Source organism: Drosophila virilis, unplaced genomic scaffold (assembly GCF_030788295.1).
Source record: "Drosophila virilis strain 15010-1051.87 unplaced genomic scaffold, Dvir_AGI_RSII-ME tig00002234, whole genome shotgun sequence".
In the NCBI taxonomy this organism is placed as follows: Eukaryota; Metazoa; Arthropoda; class Insecta; order Diptera; family Drosophilidae; genus Drosophila; species Drosophila virilis.
In genome coordinates this window covers 95,317-104,315 of record NW_027212898.1, presented here as the reverse complement: position 1 = coordinate 104,315, position 8,999 = coordinate 95,317, and positions in this window count along the sequence as shown.

Genomic DNA, 8,999 nt, shown 5'->3' with positions numbered 1-8,999 from the left:
TTTGCATAAATACAATATACCCGTATACCCATTTTTAATGGGTTCAGGGTATAATAACCTTATATGGTGTATCTTACACACAAATATGCGCGCGTGGAATTGGTCTTCCCTAGACGAACTTAAGATATGATTTTGCTTCCAATTTATGCCAAGCTGTTTGAAAGGCGTATAAGTAACTTCTTCCGCCACACGTAGAGCAATTCTAACCTTTTTATGCTGAGCTATAGCATCCTTACGTTTAAACGTGTACTCAAACGTAAGGTGGTGCACACTCCGCCCTTTGTAAAAAGCAAACTGACAAAATGCGCTCCAGGAAATCACATCCTGTCCCACACAATTTTAATAATCTCACGCGTGCACGTGTTTCAGAATACAAAATAAAATCATGAACCGAATACATTGATATGCAAAATAGAACTACTAAATAGCAAGTAAAACCGACTAGCAAAATCGACGTTGCTCGTATCCCGAATCGTTTGCATGTAATTTTTGGCTTTAGTTGTCTCAATTGACGCGGGCTTCCTACGCTTCATGCAGCCTGTACACAGGTCCTCTACACATGTCTTGTACAATGCAAACTTTCTCGACGCTATTTGGGCATATACTTAAATTCATAATTGTTCATAGACAAAGCATTTATTTTATTACTGCAATAGTAACAAGCACGAGGTTGGGACCTCCCTACTAGGGAATACCATGGGCCCTCTTATTCCAACACCAAATGCAGTTCGCGCAATGCGCTTGTTTGAAGTAATAAAGACTAATTAAAATAAAGAAAGTTCCCTTGGCAGGGTTCGAACTCGCAACTGACGATATTACTTGCTGACCACTCTACCAAACAGCCACACCAGCCAAAAAAAAAATAGTTTCCCCGGTCGGGCTCGAACTCGCGACAGACCGCACCACTTGCCATGCCTCTACTCAACAGCCACACCAATAATTGAGCATTATTAGGTAAAAAAAAAAAAAGAATTATAATAGAAGCACTGAAAACAATCGCAATTGCAATGCCGTTGATAGAATTCGAATCAGACGCGAATGAATGCGTGTGTGTACATGTATACAGAAACTCTTGGAATTTACGCTAGCTGTTCCATGCAATTGTGCAGTAAAGCGCATAACCTTTGGGTTTTTCTTAACCGATCTTAATGATATTTTCTGCAGTATTCTCAAAAGTAAATTGCATTAAAATTGTGCCTTAAATTGGTGGGCAATGTAATTTGTATATAATATTCGAGAAGCAGCATTTCAAGTTTGGTGACTCTAGCTCTTAATATTTACCCAATTTGCTGTCGATATCGAATTTTATCAATTGCTTGGAAGCGAGGCAAGTTATCGATTATCACAAACAAACTCGATCTGCGCAGCCACTAGGAGGACCTACAGCTAACATTTTCAGTCTCTAGCTCTTATAGGTTCGGGTATCCTTGCGTTCATACATACGGACGGACGGACGGACGGGCAGACAGACAGACGGACATGGCTAGATCGACTAGGCTTTTTATGCTGATCAAGAATAAATATACTTTACGGGGTCGGAGATGCTTTCTTCTGCCTGTTACATACATTTGCGTAAATACAATATACCCTTATACCCATTATTAATGAGTTCATGTATTAAAATTGTTAATAGAAGTGTTAAGAAGCATTATTTTTCAATTTACAAAAAATGATAAGCTGAAAAACCAGATAAACTAAAACCGTTCCGTATTTAATTGATAAAATATGTACTGCGCTCTGTTAAATTGGCATGCCATCGCCAACTCGCACCTTTAATTTACTACTTTTTCTACGTCCCGAGAAATCCCGCTTATTTTCGGAAAATCACACTTTCACTTGTCCAGACGGCGAGACATTCAAACGGAAGTCACTTAATTTCAGTTCATTTTCTGCGTTTAAAATTCATATCCGTTTGCGCGTTAGCCGTCAAGGGCTGCCCAGGCTATAGGTATGACGCCACCTTGTGTATAAGGGTGATTTAGCGACATCTATAAAGATGAGCTGTCATGCATTTTATACTCAGTTTGTAGGCCAATGTATTAATTAAATAAATATATATTTATTTTACCATTACACAACACGAAAAATCTCAGAACTGGAAGTCTAGCGCTAGAGATTTGAAATTAGATGTAGGTCCTCATAGTGCCTGCGCAGATCGAGTTTGTTTTCCATAATCGATCACTTACTCAGTTTCCAAACAATCGATAAAAATCGATATCGACATCCTGTTTTATGAGCAACTTGGGTAAATATTAAGGGCTATAGTCACCAAACTTGATATGCTGCTTCTAGAATATTATATATTTATCAAGTATCAAGTATCTTTCATTTTAAACCTATCGCCGCTACCACTGCAAAGCTATAAATCAAGTAATTAACCCAACTTATATTGCCCACCAATTTAAGACACAATTTTAATGCAATTAACTTTTTGAGAATACACAATTATCCGATTGTTTAATAGAATATACTGTAGAAAATTTCATGAGGATCGGCTAAAAAAAAAAAAAACAAAGTTATGCTTTACTGCGCAATTGGAAGGGGTGCACATTCGCAGAATTTCTCTATACATGTATATTTAAATACATACATATATATAAATCCGTTTTTTTTTTCTCAATAATACTGAATTGTGGGTGTGAATGTTGACTTGAGGCATAGCAAGTGTTGCGCTCAGTCGCGAGTTCAAGCCCTGGCGTAGAATTTTTTTTTTTTTGCTGGTATGGCTGTTGAGTAGAGATGGTTGCAAGTAGTGCGGTTAGTTGCGAGTTCGAACCCTGCCAAGGAAACTTTTTTTTTTAATTTATATTTATTACTACAAACGAGCGCGTAGCTAGAGCTGCATTTGGTGTTTGAGGAAGAGGGTGCATGTTATTCCCTAGTCGGGAGCTCCCGACTAGAACCTCTTACTCGTTTACTTTGTTTTTAAATTGAAATAAAATAATTCGAATTATATACATTTTTACATTCACACCTCCACCGCTCCATTATCGTATAAACTACCTATAAACCCTATATATATAATCCCATTTTAATAAACTCCACGTGTAAAACTTTTTAATCGCTTCGAAAATTTTGTCAAACATGTCTGCACACTTTTAAGCAGCTTGAACCTAAAGTAAAACAGCCAAACCAAAAGCTTCGTACTTCGGCTACCGTTGTTGGAATTGTAGTTTTACAAATTATTAAGTATTTTAAGCGGAGTTGCGTTCTGAGCGTAGACATGAAGATCAGTATATTTAAATTTAGAACCAAAATTAAAATGTTCTCGATTGTCTAAGAGTTAAAGAAGCACGGCCCCTACATAAGATGTGAACAATAAGTATGCATCATTGTTTGTGTGTATCCGAAATGTATGTATATGCGGGATAAATATTAGAATCCAGATCACCTTTACTTGTTTTCAACTCGCTTGCGCTTGAGTGGACATCCCACTTTTAGGATGCTACATATATTCTTTTATTTCAATGGGAGTCTGCGTTTATAGCTGGGCGTCGTTCTTGCCGTCTCCGTTACTAAAATGAAATGTGGCAGGTAATTAAGCGGGCGGAATTGCAAAATTATTGCGACTTATAGCGCAGGATCCAGGAATCTCCATGCTTACAGACACTGTGTCTGCTTAACTTAATGAGATGGTAAAATGGAAACTCTGGCCGTTGGCCGGGCGCGTTTAGTTTTCTGCACGTTGTGATTTCACATTTTACCATCAACTCCTTTAGCGGTTTTCTTGACTTTTTGTTGAGATGGCAGCATCAAATGGCCCGCCCAACGGTTTTTAGTTGTCTGCTGCCTACACCTGAGTTGCTTAATGACGAAACTATTGTTAATATGCGGTGCAGGTAAGACTCCGGCAACGGAGGCCGTTAAATAAGAGCGACTGTCAGCACACTTTTTGCCTCTTAAATTCCGTAAAATTCGGTTCTTCTCACAAATACAGCTCTGCATAATTATAGATCAAATAGTCCCTGCCGCTATCCAAGCAATACCACATGTATTTTTAACATTAACATTCTTTTGACCTGGGCTACGCCGATGAATTTCTTATAGTAGTCATTGAAGTAATATAAAGTCGATTATTAAAGATTTATTTCAGCATATTTTTTAAGGTACTGGTAATTAACGTTATTCAAGTCAAGTTTTTTATCAGTGCGCTACTAGGAAATACTAGTTGCAAATGTAAATACATCTTGAGAACGTTATATCTGTACTAACGATTGCCATTGATAATGTACATTTGTTAATTTTATGCAAATGCTTCTGCTGGCCGTAAGCCGACGGTCGGCTTTGGTCTAGGGTCGGTCGTAACCAGCAAAATAATAAGGAAGCGCGATAAACTGGAACTAATTTAGTAAACATGCTTTAAAAAGGGCACTAGCAAGGGCCAACGTGTTAGGCAAACAGACACAAGCATACTTTTCTAATCAGACCCCACCCTTTAACTAAAACAATTCATGTGTGTGAGCGTGCACTTAACGGGTGAAATGACAGCAGCTCATTTTCTGGCACCCTGTGCTACACCATGACACCGTTGTTCCTTATGAATTTAGGAATAGTTTTATGTCAATTTACTTTATAAATACCTACAATTTCGGAACTTATTATGAAGTCTACTTTTTTACATTTTTTTGACGAAAAGTAATGAGTTCTATTTATATATTTTGCATTTTGCGTGGCGTGTAGGACTTGTAAAAATAAAAAAAATTAAATGTAGTTCCCGTGCTATATCACTCGAAAATCTGATAATATTTGGTCGAGATATTCCAAAAATTTGACTTAATAAGCAAATCGTTTTTTGGTCAATAACTTTTTTTAACCCTTCGATTTTTAAGTTGTTAATAGTAGGGATCTGTACGAGTTCAAAGAGATAGGTATTCAACAGAAATCATCAACAAAGCTTTTATTTTCGAACTGAACACAATTTTGAGAAAAAACTTGATTTAACCCCTTGCTTTTAGTTGATTTGGGTCAAAATTAAGATTTTCATATTTTGACCCTTACGAGTCTAAAATGCTATAAAACTTCAAAATCGGATAGGATTTGGCCGAGATATTCCAAAAAAATTTATTTATGTTATAATTTGAATTTTTCCCCCGATTTTTTATTTCATTGATTACCATTCGATTGTAGGATTAGGTATCCATAAAGGTATAACATTCCAAAATCAGACGTTTTTTACCCGAGATGTTAAAAAAAATATCCTCAAAAAAGTTTTGATTTTCAAGCCGATAGGCGTCGCCATACAATGAAAGATACTGAGATTGTATTACTATTTTAGAAGATGCACATCAAATTTGGCTCTAGATCTAAATATCTTAAAGGTTCATCAAAAAAATAATTTTGTAATGTTATCGATTATCAGATTGACTATTTTTATACCCTGAATCCATTAAAAAAGGGGTATAAGGGTATATTGTATTTGTGCAAAATCCAAATGTATGTAACAGGCAGAAGGATGCATCTCCGACCCCATAAAATATATATATTCTTGATCAGCACCAATAACCGAGTCGATCTAGCCATGGCCGTCTGTCTGTCCGTCCGTCCGTCCGTATGTATAAACGCAAGGATCTCAGAACCTATAAGAGCTAGAGCTAGAGAAATTTTAGATGTAGGTGCTCTTAGTGCCTGCGCAGATCGAGTTTGTTTCCGATAATCGATAACTCACTCCGTTTCCAAGCAATCGATATCGATATCATGTTTTTTGGCAATTTTGGTAAAAAATAAGAGCTAGAGTCACCAAACTTGACATATAGCTTCTAAAATAGAATATATATATATGTATGCATTTGATGTTGGAAGAAGAGGGTTCAGGGTATCCCCTAATCGGGAGCTCCGGACTAGAACCTCTTACTTGTTCGACTTCAAGATTTGCAGCATAAGACTAACATCAGGGAAACCGCTGGTATGGGTGATTAAAATTTTCCATAGGCATAAAATTTATGTGTAAAATTTAAAGCAAAAAACGTACACTGGAAGGACTGTGAAATATCAGCTGATATAATAAATATTTATAATATTTCGATCTTCCTCTAAATAACTTCCTAATTTAAAGTCACACATCAAAATATGAGTAGTATTGACTGAAGCTTATCTGTTGTAAAAGTCACTCGTACCAGAATCATGTACCGGTTAAATAAAACTTACATTGAACGGAGATTTATTTCGTCTGCGCAGCGTTTTCTCCCTCTTGTTTATATTCATACGGAAGGCGGTTTGTCTGCAAAATACGCCGAAAAAAATGATGAATTTCCATACTTTCACGCTTCGTGAAGTATTTTTGCCCTTGCCCTGCTGGCCTTAGTTCTGTCCAGTCCCTGACAGCGCCAGCAGCAACAGTTGAAACTTTGAAAGGCGAAACAGCGGCAAACGCAGTGCTGTCCACGTCATCGTCATGCCCCAGCGCGGTGGGCAAATGTATAAAGGTAGACACTGAACCAGTGCACAATTTCCCCGCCGACACGAGACCCGGCTCGTGACACTGATTTAGCCGAGCAAGAACGAATGTTATTGGGAAGCAGCGAAATAAATGGGGTTCCAGAAAGCAATGTGAATGCTGCGCGCTAGGGATTTCTTCTATTCTCACACATACAAATTTATGCAGACAACACACAACAAAAATGCAATGACACCCACCGCTAACGCGACTCGCCCTTGCTTGTGCTCTTTCGGATGCCCAGTCGTATTTGGGGGTTGGAAAAGCGTCGTCGTCGTTAGGCTCACCATCGTGTTGGGTTTACTGTCGCCCTGTAAAGAGTTTTCATTATAAATGAAAATCAGTTGTTGGCTCATTCTATTCGTGACGTTCACGGCGGAAGTACACGCCAAACGCTTTGCAGCGGGTGGCTTAAGGTTTTCAGTCTGTATTGCTTTTGTTATTGCTGTCGCTCTGTCGTGTTCGCGTCAAGCGGTCCATTTCAATCACATTTTTTTAATGCTGTGCAACATAATTTTTGTTTAAGTGCTTTAATAGTAATAGTGTGCAAAATTTAAACAGAAACTTTGTCGCCAGCATAGTGCTGATGTGATTAATACAGGAAAAGTGAATCAAAATCCTGAAGAATACAGAGAAATGCACCAACAATACATACGAATGGTAAACTAATAATTAAAAAACTAGTGTAAGTATTAAATGATAAGATGAACCAATTATCCTGCATTCCAGTCCATATATCCGCTATAGTTTACCAACCGTTAACAGGTGGTCAATCAGAGGTTTATATGGCAGTGGTTCCTGTTGACAATTTCAACATAGATAGTCTTTTTTTAGTGTTGACTTAAAATGTTCCCTTGAAAATTTTTAAATCGGTTAAAAGATCACTCATACAAATCTTGAAGTATGTGTATTATATTTTTTTACCGATTAACTCTACCAATCCAGCAGAGGACTATTAAGCAACAAAAGCCTGTGCGCACTTTCTAAAGGAAATCGGTATCATTCATTTGCCGAAGCGCGCTAAAATACCCAAGCCCACTCAGTCACTCAGCAAGCCAGTCAGCCGAGGGTTCGTTGCGCATTCGTCATACTCGTGCGTTTTAATGTTACCTCACTTGGCTTTTGTGTACTCATTCTTTATGTTTATTGATGCACAATTAAACCGCATTCGACCACGCAGAGAGACCGTTTGCCTGCCATCCGGCTAACAAACAGATTCTTTGTTCACTGTCATGGTCTATTGCCTACCAAATATACTAGGAGTGTATTTAAATTCCAATGAGTATGACTATAGGCACATCTAAAGGCAACAGCTATTACAAATATATACATGCTTGAAAAATACATGTATTTAACAAAAAACAGGTAAGAGGTTCTAGTCGGGAGCTCCCGACTAGGAGATACCCTGAACCCTCTTCTACCAACATCAAATGCATATATATATTCTATTTTAGAAGCTATATGTCAAGTTTGGTGACTCTAGCTCTTATTATTTACCAAAATTGCCCAAAAAACAGGATATCGATATCGATTTTTATCGATTGCTTGGAAACGGAGTAAGCTATCGATCATCGGAAACAAACTTGATCTGCGCAGGCACTAGGAGCACCTACATCTAAAATTTCAAAGTCTCTAGCTCTTATAGGTTCTGAGATCCTTGCGTTCATACATACGGACGGAAATTTAGAAATTTTAGATGTAGGTGCTCCTAGTTCCCGTGCAGATCGAGTTTATTTCCGATAATCGATAACTTACTCCGTTTCCAAGCAATCGATAAAAACCGATATCGTGTTCCTGTTTTTTAGGCAATTTTGGTAAATAATAAGAGCTAGAGTCACCAAACATAACATAAAGCTTCTAAAATATAATATTTATGCATTTAATGTTGGAAGAAGAGGGTTCAGGGTATCCCCTAGTCGGGAGCGCCCGACTAGAACCTCTTACTTGTTTTATTTTGGTTTTATTCGGAATTCGGATTGGATACTTTTTAAACAGCTGGTTTGGCTTTATGGTTCAGCTTATATAAAAAAATATAAAATGAAATTCTGTTTTCAAAATGGTTAGGCGCAAACCCGGATTAAAGCCTTGGTCCATCCTAATATGTGTCGACATCCGTCAATTAAAAATTTAACTCTGAACGCTTGATACCATGAGCGAAGTCGAGAGATACTGAAAAAAGCCACTTGAACAAAAGATATGATAGACACTTCGCCTGTCAACGCAAAAACAAACTTGGCCATTGATACAACTGATAAAAGTTCTGAACACAGCAGACATCAGAATCAACGGAAATGTGCCAGATACAATAAACACAGACATATATACAAACACACTAAGGAATAGCTGACTGACTCACCTAGTGGCTGTGGAGTAGTGAGTTTGCCTTCTTCCGCTTTACCGCATTGCATATGACACGTTTTGTTGCGTGTGCATGTATTCGTGAGTATTATTTGCTACAACAAAAGATGTTCGACTGCATCTGTTCTCACACCAAACATGTGTCTGCCGCATTATAGCAAATTAAGTATAATATACTTTTTAAGGTGGCAGTCACATTTTGTTAACA